This window comes from Ovis aries, chromosome X (genome assembly GCF_016772045.2).
Source record: "Ovis aries strain OAR_USU_Benz2616 breed Rambouillet chromosome X, ARS-UI_Ramb_v3.0, whole genome shotgun sequence".
Taxonomy (NCBI): Eukaryota; Metazoa; Chordata; class Mammalia; order Artiodactyla; family Bovidae; genus Ovis; species Ovis aries.
This window is the reverse complement of record NC_056080.1, coordinates 140,912,612-140,931,787: the sequence shown is the minus strand read 5'-3', so window position 1 is coordinate 140,931,787 and position 19,176 is coordinate 140,912,612.

Genomic DNA, 19,176 nt, shown 5'->3' with positions numbered 1-19,176 from the left:
AGTAAATCATGACTACTACAAGATGCTAACCTTCAACATCCCCTTGAAAGGAGTTCAGGGCAGAGACAAAAAATAAGCACTCTCTGCTCTGGGAGAAACCTGGGAAAACAGGCCTTCAGACAGTCAGATGTTTTCAGGCAAAGATTTTTATGAGTCCAAATTCTTGCATCTTCTCATACCTAGAGAAACACTAATGTCAGGAACCAATGTCTGGACCTGGTTCTCCTGGCTAGCCCCTCAGCAGCTTTCCTACATCTGTTAACCTTTGGGCCATATATCTTTAACTTTCTTCTTAAGTTTGTTTCTCCAAGTAGTAGTATGACAAGAATATCCCCCAGCCAACACCCAGACAATGCTGAAACAAGCTGCCTCATCATTCTGTGGACATTCACCTCCCTCTGTAAATACACTCCGAGGTCCTTAGGCTATTCTCCCTTTGAGCTTTTATATGGGAGAACACTCCCAGTGACAGGAAAACTCAAGGGAATCCCCCAACAACTAGCTGACCTGGAGATGTCTTGACAACTCCAGGCCCTGGGAAAAGTCTTCCACCATATCGCCTGAGAAAATCTTAGAAAGGACACCCATTCCTTTGGGCAATTGTGTTCATCCCTATCAGCCAGGAGATGAGGTATGGGTTAAAGATTGGAAATAAGAACCACTTCAGCCAGCTTGGACAGGACCTCACATGGTTGTCCTGGCAACTCCTACTGCTGTTAAAGTTACAGGCGTCATCCCTTGGATGCACCACACCAGAGTCAAAAAGGTAGTGCCTTCCTGTGGTGAGGACACCTGGAAAGCATTTCAGGACTTCGAAAATGCCCTCAAAGTTTGGTTCCAAAAACAACAGCTTTCACCTATGAAAGACGCTAAGCCCTGCTCCAGGTACTCCAGAAGCTGACTAGTCAACACATGGAAGAATCTTAAGGATCTGGCTTTCAAATTATCAGTGGATTTTCATTGTCAACCATTGCCTCTATCCCTAATCAGTATTATTGCTGTGCTTTTCATTACAGGGCCAGCTAGAGTCCCTGGCTGAGATGGTTTTACAGAGTAGGAGAGGGCTAGACTTACTGATAGCTGAAAAGAGAGGACTCTGCCTCCTCTTGAATGAAGAATGCTGCTTTTATGTAAACCAATCAGGAATAGTCAGGGATATGGCCCAACAGCTAAGGAAATGAATCATGAAAAGGAGAGAGGAACCAGCAAATTCCTGGGGTAATTGGAACAATATCTGGAGCTGGGCATCATGGCTTCTCCCTTTACCCCATCCTCTCTTCATGCTTTTTGTGGCGCTCTTGCTTGGCCCTTGTATTCTCAATGCTATTACCCAGTTCAAAACCTCTCGAATTGAATGCATAAAGTTACAGATGGTAATAGCTCAATATAGCCCTCTAAACGATGGGGAGCTCTGAATGTCCTACCAAAACATGAGATGATGCTTTCTACAATGAGTGACAACAGCATCAAGAGAGGAGAATGAAGAGGAAAAGTTTAATTTTTATATAACCTCCTGCTCCTTCTGCCTCTGTAACTCAGCTTGCTCCTTGCAAAGTCTGGATCATGTAGGTCATGTCATCTCAGAAAATGGGGACTCACAATACTAAGAACTAGAGCTTATCTCACTCACCCTTGTCCTGCTCTTTGCAAACCTGCTTAATCATGCCTGCATGTATAAAAACTCTGTAACCCCTTTGTTTGGGGCTCAGAGCTTGGAGTGTTAACTCCTCTGGGCCCACAGGCATAATAAAACTGAGTTCTCCAACTCTCTGCGTGTGGTGTTTGGTTTCTTGAGTACTGGTTTCTGCAACACTACCAGTAAAAATCTCCTTCCTTCTACTTTAAAAATGTGATTAATTTTTGAAAGTGAAACTTGCTCAGTCATGTCCAACTCTTTGTAAACCCATGCAGTATACAGTCCATGGAATTCTCCTGGCTAACCCAGGGATAGAACCCAGGTCGCCAGCATTGCAGGCAGGTTTTTTAACAGCTGAGCCGCGAGGGAAGCCCAAGAATACTGGAGTGGGTAACCTATCCCTTCTCCAGCAGATCTTCCCGACCCAGGAATCAAACTGGGGTCTCCTGCATTGTAGGTAGATTCTTTGCCAGCTGAGCTACCAGGGGAACAATTACTTTTTAGAATGAAATACATTTTTCTTAGCATGGAGATTATTAAAAGAATTACAATGATGAATCAAATAAAATATGAAAGGGTCTTACTCAGGGCTGGTATATAGCAGAACTTAACCAATGTTAGTTTTCAGAAAGAACTGCATCAAAAAAATAATAGTAACAGTGGTCATGTTAGAAAAATATTAGGAAGGTATTATTCTTTTCTGTAGCATCTGATTTTTCTAAACTATAATTTGTTAATTTTATATTTTGATGTTTCCACTAATAAGAAAGTTGACTTGAAAAATCACCAGATTGTGAAATCTCAGTTTCCAGTGTGAAATCATTATCTGTGAAATCAAATTACAATATAACTCACCAAACATTGGATGCTGATAACCCAATTTCAAGGTATAGACACTACTACAACAGACTTCTGCATTAGAATATATATATATATATATATATATATGCATATATATTTATATACATGCCTGATACATAAAGAGTGATTGATAAATGAACATGTGAAAAAATATGTGGTGTGACATTTAAGGAATGACATAATTCACGAATTTGCATAAAAGTATTCCCCATGATTCTGTTCCAATCCTGCCACTCAAAACATCATTCAGTCTCTTTCAGCCTCTAATACCTCACTTGTGAAATGGGAAAAATATTAATGTCTTCCATATGTCTCAGGATGGTTTTAAGAATAAACTAATCATTTGAGAATCATTTACTCCATGCTTGGAGTGAACTGAACCCTGGCCAGTGAACTGAAGTGGAGGAGTGCACAATTAAATCAAGACCCAACAGAAAGTTCTGGAAAGGAACTCTTATTCCCAATGCCTCCTGGGTCCATAGGTGGCAGGAGGGAAACATATAGAAAGCACAGTCTTCACTCCCTTACTAATTCTGCCCAGAAGATGTGCAGCCACTTCCCTAACTCGTGAGGTAAAGATGACTGAGCATGCTTGGAGGTTTTCTGTGGAGGTACACAGTGGTACACATTATGAACACCCTAAAATGTCACTCTGTGCTATTACTCAGTAAGTTTATCTTCCTCAAGAGTAAAATATTAAGATGCCCATTGTGACTTCATATATAAGCCATGGCTTGTCTTTCAGCATTTGTTGTTAACAGCCACTTTGTTCTCCATCTCAATCACTTGTTTCTGAATTCAGGGGCAGAGGACAGGAGGACATTTCTTCCCCTCTATAATTCCCAAAGGATTTATTCTCACTCGTTTCACACAAAGCCAGTCATTTGGGGAAATGTAGCAGAGTTACAGGAACTTCCTTCATTTTTTCACCTATCAGAAAATGCACTCAAACCTGGAAGCCAGGCTTAACTACATAAGAGAGTTAGTCTTTTTTTTTTTTTTTTTTTTTTAACCTTCACTTCGAGCTCATCTCCTGTGTGCATTAAATTCTGGTCACAAAAATGTCCTACCTCAGTTTGATAGTAACTTCATTTTTTCTCATTACCATCTCATGGAAGACTAGTAGGGTCTCCAAGACATTGTGGGTCAAGTGTGGGTGTTAAATCTTAAATCACTCAGTTTAACCCTCTTTTATTGGACATTGCTATGTATGTCTACTACTGATAGATCTGTTTATTCTAGATTTACCCACAGTTCCCTGTGTCCTCTCTCCACTACTTACACGTTTCACAGGTATATATATATATACACATATATATATGTTTACTTTATAGTCAGATATATACTTAACACAATAATAGAATACTAGGTGATTTATGTGCATTAATTAGATCTTTGATTTTATTATCATTATTTTATAAATAAGGAAGTGGAGGTTCAAGGAGATCAACTTATTTCCCCAGTCATTCAGTTTGAAAGTGACAGATCAAGAATTAAAATCAGGTCTTGCTGACTCTTGAATTCATATATTTAACTACTGCTCATGGTTTGAAGTTGTGTAATGGCTTTGGATAATTTTATTTTGTTTTTAAGTTCTATAGTAAAAGCATTTTTTCTATGTTTTAACTGAAATTATCAAACAAAGAAAAGTTTAATTTTCTAGTGAATATCAACACAGCCACCACCTAGGTTCTGCAATTAACACTTCACTATCATTGCTTTAGGCTATATCTGTCCATCAACGTATCCTTCTATCCATGCATCATCCCATCTTATCTTTATGTATTTCAAAGTTGCAGCTATCTGTATACTTTCCCCAAATACTCCAGCATGTAGTTAATTAACTGAAGTTTGTTAATAGATTTTCTGTTGATTTAAAATTTACATAAAATGAAATGTACAAACCATAACTGAACTATTCCATAATTCCCTCTGCCAAAAACTACACAAAAGAGGAAAAAAAAAAACTTTGAGGGGTAAGAAAGCTGGGACAGTGCTTTTCAAACACAGGATGAGCTGTCATAGGAAGAAAAGTGTATCAGGCTGATGTGCTGATTCAGTGCTCAGTGTCTGCCATCCTACAACTTAATTGTGAGAACATACCTTCGCTAAATCTCAATTTCCTCATCTGTCAAATTAAGATAGAATTATTCTCCTTCCAGGAATATTGTTAGCATCAAATGAGATAATGCATATAATGTGCTTCACCCATTATTGCTATTTTTTTCCCCCTGTAAGAAAATGAGTTCAGCACTTTACTTTTTTTATTTTTCTCCCCACACTGTCTCATGTGCTTCCCAGTCTTTTAAAATAATTCTCTGAAGTTTTGGGATCCAGATCATGGCTATGACACAATTATGTTATGTACATGATAAGCATTTTGTTTCCTGAATGAATGTCTGACTTTAATTCAATTTTTTTTGATGCAATGATTTTTATTTGCATTTAAAGTTACAAACATACATATAGATTCTTATGACTGTTGTAGGGAATTTAGTAGAGGAGATCAACTTGCCTTATCTAAATTCAAACAGAAGAATAACATGAGAAGGATGGGGCAATAAAGTGGTATGGGATTCTCCTAAGAGTATACATCCATTTACCCATAACAGCTAAATTATGCAGTCATCAAAATTGTTGCATTCTTTATTTAAACATAATATTGCAGTAATCATTTATTCATTTAATATAAATTTATTAAGTAGTTACTGTATGCCTGCCCTAAGTGTTGAAGATACAAATCTTCACATTAGTGTGGGAATAACAGGTAAAAAGATTAGATAATATTTTTACTTCCCTGGTGGCTCAGACAGTAAAGCGTCTATCTACAATGCGGGAGACCCGGGTTCGATCCCTGGGTCAGGAAGATCCACTGGAGAAGGAAATGGCAATCCACTACAGTACTATTGCCTGGAAAATCCCATGGACAGAGGAGCCTGGTAGGCTACAGCCCATGGGGCCGCAAAGAGTTGGACACAACTGAGCGATGTTCCTGTAATATTTTTACTGATCAATCTTGAAATTTCTCTAAATTAAATAACTTCATTCCTCCATGATTTTTTTATCTTGTGCCTTTATTTTTTATTTATTTATTGTTATTTTACTTTATAATACTGTATTGGCCCTGCCACACATCAACATGAATCCGGTATGGGTGTACATGAGTTCCTAATCCTGAACTCTCCTCCCACCTCCCTCCGCATACCATCTCTCTGGGTCATCCCAGTGCACCAGCCCCAAGCATCCTGTAACCTGCAGTGAACCTGGACTGGCGATTCGTTTCTTATATGATATTATACATGTTTCAATGCTATTCTCCCAAATCATCCCACACTCTCCCTCTCTCACAGAGTCCAAAAGTCTGTTCTATACATCTGTGCCTCTTTTGCAGTCTCGCATACAGGGTTATCATTAACATCTTTCTAAATTCCATATATATGTGTGAGTATAATGCAAAGAAATAGAGGAAAACAACAGAATGGGAAAGAGATCTCTTCAAGAAAATTAGACACCAAGGGAATAATTCATGCAAAGATGGGCTCGATAAAAGACAGAAGTGGTAGGGACCTAACAGAAGCAGAAAATATTAAGAAGAGGTGGCAAGAATACACAAAAGAACAGTACAAAAAAGATCTTCACAATCCAGATAATCACGGTGGTGTGATCACTCATCTAGAGCCAGACATACTGGAATGTGAAGTCAAGTGGGCCTTAGAAAGCATCACTACGAACAAAGCTAGTGGAGGTGATGGCATTCCAGTTGAGCTATTTCAAATCCTGAAAGATGCTGTGAAACTGCTGTACTCAATATGCCAGCACATTTGGAAATCTCAGCAGGACTGGAAAATCACAGGACTGGAAAAGGTCAGTTTTCATTCCAATCCCAAAGAAAGGCAATGCCAAAGAATACTCAAACTACCACACAATTGCATTTATCTCACATGCTAGTAAAGTAATACCAGTAACCTCAGATACGCAGACGACACCACCCTTATGGCAGAAAGTGAAGAGGAACTAAAAAGCCTCTTGATGAAAGTGAAAGAGGAGAGTGAAAAAGTTGTCTTAAAGCTCAACATTCAGAAAACGAAGATTATGGCATCTGGTCCCATCACTTCATGGGAAATACATGGGGAAACAGTAGAAACAGTATCAGACTTTATTTTTGGAGGCTCCAAAATCACTGCAGATGGTGATTGCAGCCATGAAATTAAAAGACGCTTACTCCTTAGAAGAAAAGTTATGACCAACCTAGATAGCATATTGAAAAGCAGAGATATTACTTTGCCAACAAAGGTCCGTCTAGTCAAGGCTATGGTTTTTCGTGGTCATGTATGGATGTGAGAGTTGGACTGTGAAGAAAGCTGAGTGCCGAAGAATTGATGCTTTTGAACTGTGGTGTTGGAGAAGACTCTTGAGAGTCCCTTGGACTGCAAGGAGATCCAACCAGTCCATTCTGAAGGAGATCAGCCCTGGGATTTCTTTGGAAGGAATGATGCTGAAGCTGAAGCTCCAGTACTTTGGCCACCTCATGCGAAGAGTTGACTCGTTGGAAAAGACTCTGATGCTGGGAGGGATTGGGGGCAGGAAGAAAAGGGGACGACAGAGGATGAGATGGCTGGATGGTATCACTGCCTCAATGGAAGTGAGTCTGAGTGAACCCCGGGAGTTGGTGATGGACAGGGAGTCCTGGCGTGCTGCGATTCATGGGGTCACAAAGAGTCGGACATGACTGAATGACTGAACTGAACTGAACTGAACTGATACTGTATTGGTGTTTTTCTTTCTGGCTTACTTCACTCTGTATAATCAGCTCCAGTTTCATCCACCTCATTAGAACTGATTCAAATGAATTATTCTTAATGGCTGAATAATACTCCATTGTGTATGTGTACCACGGCTTTCTTATCCATTCATCAGCTGATGGACATCTAGGTTGCTTCCATGTCCTGGCTATTATAAACAGTGCTGCAATGAACATTGGGGTGCATGTGTCTCTTTCAATTCTGGTTTCCTTGGTGTGTATGCCTAGCAGTGGGATTGCTGGGTCATAAGGCCATTCTATTTCTAGTTTTTTAAGGAATCTCCACCCTGTTCTCCATAGTGGCTGTACTAGTTAATTATTGTTATTGTATTCATTAAATTAGCCATGTTTATCTTAAAAGATACAGGAGAAGGACTTATTTGATGCTATGTTAGTGAACTAGCTTGATCTGTGACTGGTTATAAACTCCAAATTCAGGAGAACATGTATAAAGTAATCAAGGAACTGCTCTGTGATTAACCCCTGAGCTTTCTTAATTAGTTTATCTAAAGTTCACTTTCATTTGTCACCACCAGCTATATCCCAGGCTCTTTTGTACGATCTAGGGAAATTACAATAAGTAATGAAAGACACCACCTCAGCCCTATGGATCTTAAGAGGAATAATAGGGAACAAATACTTATAAATTAGGGGAAGCAATAAAAGTTGTACTGAGGGTGCTCTGGAAAGCATATATTTGGTGACCTAACGTTCAAGTCTCTTATAGGCATATTTTTGTTTAGAATAGCACCCCAAGGAGAACAAAGGGCTTTAATTATTTATAAAATACATTTATCATTTATTTCCATCTTCATTCCATCATCCCTCTTCTCTTAGTCATGCCTTTCCTCCAAATAATGTTAGAGAAGTGTTGATATTTTGAATGGTTGGTAGAAAGCAATCTGAAAGCATGTCAATGACAAAAGACAGGACTTATCATCTAAAGATCCATTTATTAACAGCAGTTATTCTTCTTTTTCTCCCTTCCCTCACTTCTAACAGCCAAAACTGAAGCCTATATGTTAGAATGGGAAACATTAAAATATGATTATATCTCAGTCCACCTCAATATTTAACTGTTCTTTGTCAATGTAAATTGACTTCAACAACTGATACTTTTTTTAACCAGTTAAGTCATCAATCAGCACATTAACATACTTAACATTAATATTTCTAATAACAACATTACTATCTTCAAAATAAACTGCCAACAAGGTACTCAGTAATAACTGACCTCACTACAACAGTATTCTTTTATATATGAATATTTAGTTAGTGATATTTGGTTTAGATTTAGAATGTGCAGCTGAGCTAACATGCCTTATCGACATGTCTCTAAGCATATGCCATTAAGAAACATGTATATTTAAAGAAGGGAGGAAAAAAATTATATATAGCTATAAAAAATAAAATAATTACTGGCCTGTTTTTTGTTTTTAGTACTCAGAGAAGCATGCACCACTCCTGCCTCCACTCCATCGCTATCCCTTTGCCTTTTTATACAAGCACATCGTTCTTTAATGACTTAATAAATATAGCCTCTTTCTAGCCTTTCTAAAAACACACCAGAAAGATATACAGTATTCCTATTCCTCCCTTATTGATTTTTTTATAGATATTCACAATATAGTCATATCACCCCATTAACAAGCACATATTTTGTTTCAAGCATGTTAATGGGGGATAATTTCTAGCAGCCTAGTCAATCTATTACCATTCTTCTTAAAGACTGGAAGAGTTTCAAACCTGAAAATTTTATCATCAACCATGTGGGCCTCGATCAAAGAAAAGGCAAATCGAGCACTGCATAAGAAGATCAAGTAATTTAAGCAGTAATTTAAAGCAGTGTAAAAAATGATCAGGGCCTTTAACTTATTTTCAATAGTACCTCTAGCTTGTTATAATCCTTCAAAGTCTTTAGTAAAATAAGACATGGTCTATTTTGTGGTCTTCAATCTTTTGAGGTGAGGTTACTTTACATTTCCTGGAATAGCTACTATTTCTTGAATACCACCTTTAACAAGCCTTTCATGTGTGTTCATTACCTTATATCCTACACTATCCCTACAAAATAGGTATTTTTTAAATGTACAATTTAAAGAAGAGGATCCAGAGAAATACGATAACTCACCCCCAGTCTTATAGACAGTAGATGGTGGAGATGGGAATTTGAACTTCAATTTCATCTGATTCTGGGGCCTGAGCCTCTGGTTACTATATTGTACTGAAAAAAAAATTAGATTCCTAGGTACCTCTGAAGTTTGGCCAAATACATACAAAGTTGGTAGGAAGAAAACCTCAATGTCTGGAGGAGGAGAGAGAAAGATGCCTGAGGTTCCCTGAGTTCTGCTTTTTATCAGCACTGTTGAAGAGTTAACAAATCCCAGAGAGGGATGATAACAAATCCTGCAGAGGAATGGCTGTGGGGTGGGTGAGATCCTTGACACAGAAAAATTAAGCTTCAACAGAGATTCTTGTGTCCAGGTTTGGCACCAAATTAGCTGTTTTCCCCCATACCTGACAGTTACTTAGGCTAGGATAATGGACATCTCAGTGGTATCTGTATGGACAAGTATGTGAAGACCAGAATCTCAGCTAAAATACTGGGACAACTTAAGACCCTAAATGTGTGACAAACTCTACAGAATACAGAACATTAAACATAAGAGTTTACATGTCCACTATCCCTATGGAATGGAGACTAAGAAGTAGAGATCATGTTATTACAGAAAATGATGTCATGTCTCTGGCACACTGAGTCCATCCATGCCTCTATACTTATTTCTACCTGCAGTGTTACAATATTTCCCATTTAGCTAACACAGTATGTGAAGTACTAAGTGCTGACTTGCTAAGTATTTAGTACAGAACTTGGCATATAGGAAGTGCTCCATGACTATTAAAACAAGCACGTACTAGATAATAATAAACACCTTTTGAGTAGAACTAAATCTATGCGTCCTACTAGTTATTTATTATACCTCTCAAATTCAGTTATTTCTATATAATATTAAAATCTCATATTCATTTTTAAAAACAAACTTTAAAGCAATGAACCTTTAAATCTGATTTCAAAATAGCTTTTTTTCCCTAAATTTAAATTGATGACACATCTAGTCTAAATACATTACTTCCTATTATAAATATGTTCATTAATATATTACTCTCTTAGTGGAATTTGGATATAAGTGTATATGTGTATATATATGCACACAATTTAAACATGCAAAATTCAACTTGGTCAACCTAAAATGCATGTATGGAGATATATATAAGGAAAATGTAAAGAAATCAAACAGTTCAATGTCATATAGTATTTATCAGATTTGTGTTCTAGTAATATAAAAAGAATTACAAGCAATGATGTATGTGTGTGCTGTTAAGCTGAGTCCAGATTATTTCAATCCCATTTATGGTATCGGAGAAGTGAAGTGAAGTGATGTGAAAGTCGCTCAGTTGTGTCCAACTCTCTGCAGCTCCATGGACTATACATACAGTCTATGGAATTCTCCAGGCCAGAATACTGGAGTGGGTAGCCTTTCCCTTCTCCAGGGGATCTTCCCAACTCAGGTATTGAACCCAGGTCTCCCACAAATGCAGGCAGATTATTTACCAGCTGAGCCACAGGGAAGCCCAAGAATACTGGAGTGGGTAGCCTATTCCTTCTCCAGCGGATCTTCCTGAACCAGGAATTGAACTGGGGTCTCCTGCATTGCAGGCAGATTCTTTACCAACTGAGCTACGACAGTACTAAAGTGCTTCACAAATGTTTTCCATGTAAATTGTGAAAGCAGCTCACTCCTTCCTTGGAAATGCACTTACACTCTGTGCTAAAAAGTGGACTATATCTATAAACTATATTTTATATGCTATATTTTAATACAGAATTTGATGATTTTATATGAATACATTAAAGTAACAAACAGTAGAGAAACAGTAATGACAACAATGTATGAAAATGTATCAACAAGCAGTAAACCTCACCCTTTTCCTCACTCCAGTAATTACTGCTAATAGTTTCTTGTGTATTCTTCAGACATTTTTGTTTTACTATTTAACTTTTCATGCATACAGGGTTTGTTTCCTGTCTTCCTAATTAGAGGCTGAGCTCATTAAGTACAGGGACTGCAGCATATATTTCTTCCATATTCTACATACTGTATAACTCTGTGCTGGATACCTTATAAGCATGCAATAAAAATAACTGCAGCTGTGATGGTTCCATTGACTCTCTTAAAAAGGGGGCGAAATTCAAATCACGCATATTATATGAAATCAGGGCAACATTCTAAGGCCAACTAGTAAAAATTTTTGTTCAATAATCCCTGGGTCGTAGTATTAAATTCTGATGGCTCATTTTTTAAAATTTGGAAAGAAAGGCACTCATTCGTTGAGTAAATTCATGCAGAATCAAACCTGGCTTTATACTGTGGGATATACAGAAGCACAACCATCTCATGAAGCAAGTATCATTATTAAGTTCATTTTATAGACAAAGAAACTGAGATATAGAAAGGCTAAGTATTTATTCAAGATTTATGCAATTAGTAGATGCCCAAGTTGGAATTCAAATTCAGGCGGTCAGGTTCTAAAGTATATGTCCCTTGAAGGAAAGGAATATACTAGAGAGTTGGCATAAAGTAAATATTAGAACATGCTTAGCAGTCCATTCATTGGGAAGGGGTTGTGAAAGAAAAGTAGGCAAAATGATTGTGAGGTTTCAAGCCTGCATTTCTCAGGAAATAATGAGACACCTGCCAGATGAGTATTTCAAAACACCTATCAACATTGTATATCCTTTCTTGCAAATAAGAAATCAAGCTTCCTTAGTGATGATTTAATTTTAAAGTTATAAAATATAATTATCACTCACTAAATAACATCACTTTATTTTCCCTGTATCACTCTACTACCCATACAAGTATACTAGGATTTTTCACATAATAATAATATAGGTAACTAAAATATTCTTGGCTAAATTTCAGCCTCTTAGCAGACTTACGTGAAGCAGATTAATAAATGATGCTTCCCTGGCTCAGAGGTTAAAATCTTACCAAGTTCACATAATCATGGCAGGATCAACTATCTGTCAGTCAAGTATTCTTTCCTGAAGTTTCTGGGCATTCAATTCCATGTTTATTGCTAGTGTAGATTTAAAGAAAAAAAAAAAAGGGCAGAAAACTGCAGCAGAAGTATGGAGAACAATATTCTTGTACCAATATACTTTCGGGATCACAGTTCAGTTCAGTTCAGTTCAGTTGCTCAGTCGTGTCTGACTCTTTGCAACCCAATGAACCACAGCACACCAGGCCTCCCTGTCCATCACCACCTCCTGGAGTCCACCCAAACCCATGTCCATTGAGTCGGTGATGCCATCCAACCACCTCATCCTCTGTCATCCCCTTCTCCTGCCTTTAATCTTTCCCAGCATCAGGGTGGATCACAGTAGGTGATCTCTATTTTTTCCTGATATTTACAAGCTATGTCTTGTTAAACATTATCCATAGGTTATCTAAAAATTGCATATGCAGATCCAAGGGTCAATAAGATTGAAAGAAATTTCACAACAGAAAAATTATAAGAATACTGTGACTTCCAGAGACACTGACAAATACGGAATACTATGCCAGAATGCCTATGTATGTTCTCATAAATGTACTTAGTGACTTCTACCATGTGAAAGAAGCCAGAATTCACTCAATTGGATATTAATTACTGCCTGGAAAACCCTTCTTCCACACTAATATCTCCATGAATGTTTCCCTTTAAATATCAAAGCTTTCCCTCTACGAAAACCTTGTCACATGCAGAGAACTGGTTAACCGGGGGGTGGGTGGCAAAGAGATATTTGATAGGACGTTTTTTGCCGACATGCATCTAATCTGGAAATCTCCAACTTGAACACACACCTTTAAGCAAATTTGTACTTCAGAGACTTTGAAAAAGATCCTAAGTCCCAGCCTCTAGGAAAAAATTCATCTCCTGCCAGTATATTCCATAAAATGGAATGCTTCTGTGAAATATACTCATCTTGAAAGTATTAAAGGATTTAGAGAAGATATGTTGTTGCTAATATTATTAAGCTACATCTGCAAAGTCATGCACACTGGATAATAAAATAGGTAAATATATTCAGCTATATTTATTTGCCATGGTCCAGTCTAACCCTTATGATTATACAGTGGAAGTGAGAAATAGACTTAAGGGCCTAGATCTGATAGATAGAGTACCTGATGAACTATGGAATGAGGTTCTTGACATTGTACAGGAGACAGGGATCAAGACCATCCTCATGGAAAAGAAATGCAAAAAAGCAAAATGGCTGTCTGGGGAGGCCTTAAAAATAGCTGTGAAAAGAAGAGAAGCAAAAAGCAAAGGAGAAAAGGAAAGATATAAGCATCTGAATGCAGAGTTCCAAAGAATAGCAAGAATAGATAAGAAAGCCTTCTTCAGCAATCAATGCAAAGAAATAGAGGAAAAGAACAGAATGGGAAAGACTAGAGATCTCTTCAAGAAAAGTAGAGATACCAAGGGAACATTTCATGCAAAGATGAGCTCAATAAAGGACAGAAATGGTATGGACCTAACAGAAGCAGAAGATATTAAGAAGAGGTGGCAAGAATACACAGAAGAACTGTACAAAAAGATCTTCACAACCCAGATAATCACAGTGGTGTGATCACTCATCTAGAGCCAGACATCCTAGAATGTGAAATCAAGTGAGCTTTAGGAAGCATCTCTATGAACAAAGTTAGTGGAGGTGATGGAATTCCAGTTGAGCTATTTCAAATCCTGAAAGATGATGCTATGAAAGTGCTGCACTCAATATGCCAGCAAATTTGGAAATCTCAGCAGTGGCCACAGGACTGGAAAAGGTCAGTTTTCATTCCAATCCCAAAGAAAGGCAGTGCCAAAGAATGCTCAAACTACTGCACAATTGCACTCATCTCACATGCTAGTAAAGTAATTAATGCTCAAAATTCTCCAAGCCAGGCTTCAGCAATGTGTGAACTGTGAAATTCCTGATGTTCAAGGTGGTTTTAGAAAAGGCAGAGGAACCAGAGATCAAATTGCCAACATCTGCTGGATCATGGAAAAAGCAAGAGAGTTCCAGAAAAACATCTATTTCTGCTTTATTGACTATGCCAAAACCTTTGACTGTGTGGATCACAATAAACTGTGGAAAATTCTGAGACGGATGGGAATACCAGACCACCTGACCTGCCTCTTGAGAAATCTGTATGCAGGTCAGGAAGCAACAGTTAGAACTGGACATGGAACAAAAGACTGGTTCCAAATAGGAAAAGGAGTATGTCAAGGCTGTATATTGTCACTGATTATTTAACTTATATGCAGAGTACATCATGAGAAACGTTGGACTGGAAGAAACACAAGCTGGAATCAAGATTGCTGGGAGAAATATCAGTAACCTCAGATATGCAGATGACACCACCCTTATGGCAGAAAGTGAAGAGGAACTAAAAGCCTCTTGATGAAAGTGAAAGAAGAGAGTGAAAAAGTTGGCTTAAAGCTTTACATTCAGAAAACTAAGATTATGCCATCTGGTCCCATCACTTCATGTGAAATAGATGGGGAAACAGTGGAAACAGTGTCAGAATTTATTTTCGGGGGGCTCCAAAATCACTGTAGATGATGACTGCAGCCATGAAATTAAAAGATGCTTACTCCTTAGAAGAAAAGATATGACCAACATAGATAGCATGTTGAAAAGCAGACACATTACTTTGCCGAATATGATTCGTCTAGTCAAGGCTATGGTTTTTCCAGTAGTCATGAATGGATGTGAGAGTTGGACTGTGAAGAAGACTGAGCACCGTAGAATTGATGCTTTTGAACTGTGGTGTTAGAGAAGCCTCTTGAAAGTCCCTTGGACTACAAGGAGATCCAACCAGTCCATTCTGAAGGAGATTAGCCCTGGGTGTTCTTTGGAAGGGAATGATGCTGAAGCTGAAACTCCAGTACTTTGGCCACCTCATGCGATGTGTTGACTCTTTGGAAAAGACTCTGATGCCGGGAGGGATTGGGGGCAGGAGGAGAAGGGGACGACCGAGGATGAGATGGCTAGATGGCATCACTGACTCGATGGACGTGAATCTGAGTGAACCCCGGGAGTTGGTGATGGACAGGGAGGCCTGGCATGCTGCAATTCAAAGGGTCGCAAAGAGTGGAATACGACTGAGTGATTGAACTGAACTGAACTGAGTGTAATCCTGAAGATTTCAAGAATTCTAAAAGCCACAGTGCTACCACCCTACCCAATCATCTCAGTCACAGAGAATAAGACCTGCTGGCCCAGTTCTCTAGTCAGAGTTGATAATAAACAATAGATAATGTATTGTGACAGAGAATATATTTTTCATGAAATATGCATGGAAATGTTTTGTTTAACAGGTATGTTACTTATCTGGAGAAGATCTCCTGTGACAACATTCCTGTATTTTCATGTAGGTGGCCAAAATCATGTTTTGGGCCCGTTGTTAAACTTTTTTTTTTTTTTAATAGCAATTGGAACTAGGTTTGAACCCAAAAGTCTAGAAATATTTGAACTACTAATTCCTAATACTCTGAACTTTTTGTTAAAAGGTAAACTCTCATTTCTAACAAGTGCCTCACAATAGACTCAATGATCTGAAATATTTCCTCTATGTATATATGTATAATTAAATTGCAAAAGTTAATACATATAATATTTATTAACTTTTATTAGTATAGTATTTTATTAATAGTATAAAGAATATGGACAGAGACCTGATTCATAATTCATATATCCACTACTTTTAAAAGTGATTACCTTGCCCAAGATGACACAACTAATAACTGAAAAAGCAATATGCTTTTGAATCCCAGGTCATACTCACTCCAGAGTGAAAAATATAAAAATTTTATGGAGATTTTGCAAAGAACATACTTCTTTGTATGCAAAGAAAAAATTTAAAGCAAAGAAAAATTTAAAGCTTATTCATGCATGAATTTTTACTTTAGTAAAAATATAAGCAATGATCTACTTGAGCAACTGGAATGTAATATCATTATAAAATTTCCTTTGCTTAGAAACTCAAGAACAGGGGTTGTTTTATGACAGGTAATGATAAAGCTGTCTATTTTGTAAAACTGCACTCAAAATAACATCATTATTTGATCATAATTTTCACATAGAAAGTCTTAGGCATGTACTTTGCGTGTGTGTATGCATATGTGTATATATATGTGTATGTATGTATATATAGTGGTATGTGGGATCTAGTTCACTGGCCAGGGATTGAACTCATGGTTATTATTATCAAAAGGAAGCACACACACCTATGGTCAATTAATCTTTGACAAAAAAGGAAAGAATATACAAAGGGAAAAAATCTCTTTGTTAAGTGGTGGAAAACTTAGACAGCCACATGTAAATCAAAAATAACACACCCTCTCACAAAAAAAATGCACAAAAATAAACTCAAAATGGCTTAAATACTTAAACATAAGACATGACAACGTAAAACTCCTAGAAGAGATCATAGGCAAAATTCTGACATACATTGCACCAATGTTTCCTCAGGTCTGTCTCCCAAGGCAACAGAAATAAAAACAAATGAAAATAAACAAATAAGACATTTCAAACTCACAAGTTTTTTTGTATATCTAAAGAAGCCATAAAGAAACAGAAAGACAAATTACAAAATGGGGGAAAAATATATGCAAACAATGTGATTGACAAGGGTTTAATGTCTAAAATATGCAAATACAACTTAACAACAAAACCAAAAAACCCAATTGAAAAATGGGCAGAAGATCTAAACAGACACTTCTGCAAAGAAGAAATACAAACAGCCAACAGGTACATGGAAAGATGTTCAACATCGCTAATTATTAAAGAAATGTATATCAAAACTACAATGAGGTACCACATTGTACCAGTCAGAATGGCCATCATTAAAACTCTATTACTACAAACAACAAATTCTGGTGACAGTGTGGAGAAAAGGGAACCCTCCTACAATACTGGTGTGTATGTAAGTTGATACAGCCACTATGAAAAACAGAATGGAGGTTCCTCAAAAAAACTAAAAATAGAGTTATCAATTCAGCCGTTCAGTTGTTTCCAACTCTTTGTGACCCCATAAATCACAGAACGCCAGGCCTCCCTATCCATCACCAACTCCCAGAGTTCACTCAGACTCACGCCCATCGAGTCGGTGATGCCATCCAGCCATCTCATCCTCTGTCGTCCCCTTCTCTGCCTAACCCAAATCCCTCCCAGCATCAGAGTCTTTTCCAATGAGTCAACTCTTTGCATGAAGTGGCCAAAGTACTGGAGTTTCAGCTTCAGCATCATTCCTTCCAAAGAAATCCCAGGGCTGATCTCCTTCAGAATGGACTGGTTGGATCTCCTTGCAGTCCAAGGGACCCTCAAGAGTCTTCTCCAACACCACAGTTCAAAAGCATCAATTCTTCAGTGCTCAGCTTTCTTCACAGTCCAACTCTCACATCCATACATGACCACTTGAAAAACCATAGCCTTGACTAGATGGACCTTTGTTGGCAAAGTAATGTGTCTGCTTTTCAACATGCTATCTAGGTTGGTTATAACTTTTCTTCCAAGGAGTGTCTTTTAATTTCATGGCTGCAGTCACCATCTGCAGTGATTTTGGAGTCCCAACAAATAAAGTCTGATACTGTTTCCACTGTTTCCCATCTATTTCCCATGAAGTGATGGGACCAGATGCCATGATCTTCGTTTTCTGAATGTTGAGCTTTAAGCCAACTTTTTCACTCTCCTCTTTCACTTTCATCAAGAGGCTTTTTTGTTCCTCTTCACCTTCTGCCATAAGGGTGGTGTCATCTGCATATCTGAGGTTATTGATATTTGTCCTGGCAATCTTGATTCCAGCTTGTGCTTCTTCTAGCCCAAAGTTTCTCATGCTGTACTCTGCATATGAGTTGAATAAGCAGGGTGACAATATACAGCCTTGATGCACTCCTTTTCCGATTTGGAACCAGTCTGTTGTGCCATATCCAGTTCTAACTGTTGCTTCCTGACCTGCATACAGATTTCTCAAGAGGCAGGTCAGGTGGTCAGGTATTCCCATCTCTTTTAGAATTTTCCATAGTTTATTGTGATCCACACAGTCAAAGAATTATCATATGGTCCAGCAAACTGGCTCCTGGTATATATCTGGACAAAACTCTTAATTCAAAAAGATACGTGCATCCTTATGTTCATAGCAGCACTATTCACAGCAATCAAGACATGGAAACAACCTAAATGTCCTTTAGCAAAGGAATGGGTAAAGAAGATGTGGTACATACATGCAGTGGAATACTACTCAGCCATAAAAAATGAAATAACACCATTTGCAGCAACATGGATACAATAGAGATTATCATACCAAATCAAGTAAGGCAGAAAAAAAACACATAAATACTATATAATATCACTGACATGTGCAATTTAAAAAAGACACAAAGGGACCTATCTAAGAAATGGAAACAGACTCACACACATAGACAACAGACTGGCGATTACCAAGATGGAGGGGACTAGGAGACAGAGTGGGAGATTGGTGTTAGCAGATGTAAGCTATTATATATGGAATAGATAAACACTAAGGTCCTAGCATATAGCACAGAGAATTATATAATGTAATGTATGATAGACCATAATGGAAAAGAATACTTTAAAAAATTATATCTATCTATCTATCTATCTATATATGACTGAATCACTTTGCTGTACAGAAATATTAACACAACACTGCAAATCAAAAATACTTTAATAAAAATAAAAATTTAAAAAGGAAGTAGATCTACTCCTTTCTCTTGTTCACTTTTAAAAAGTCAATTGATAATCAATAATTATATATCATCTTTT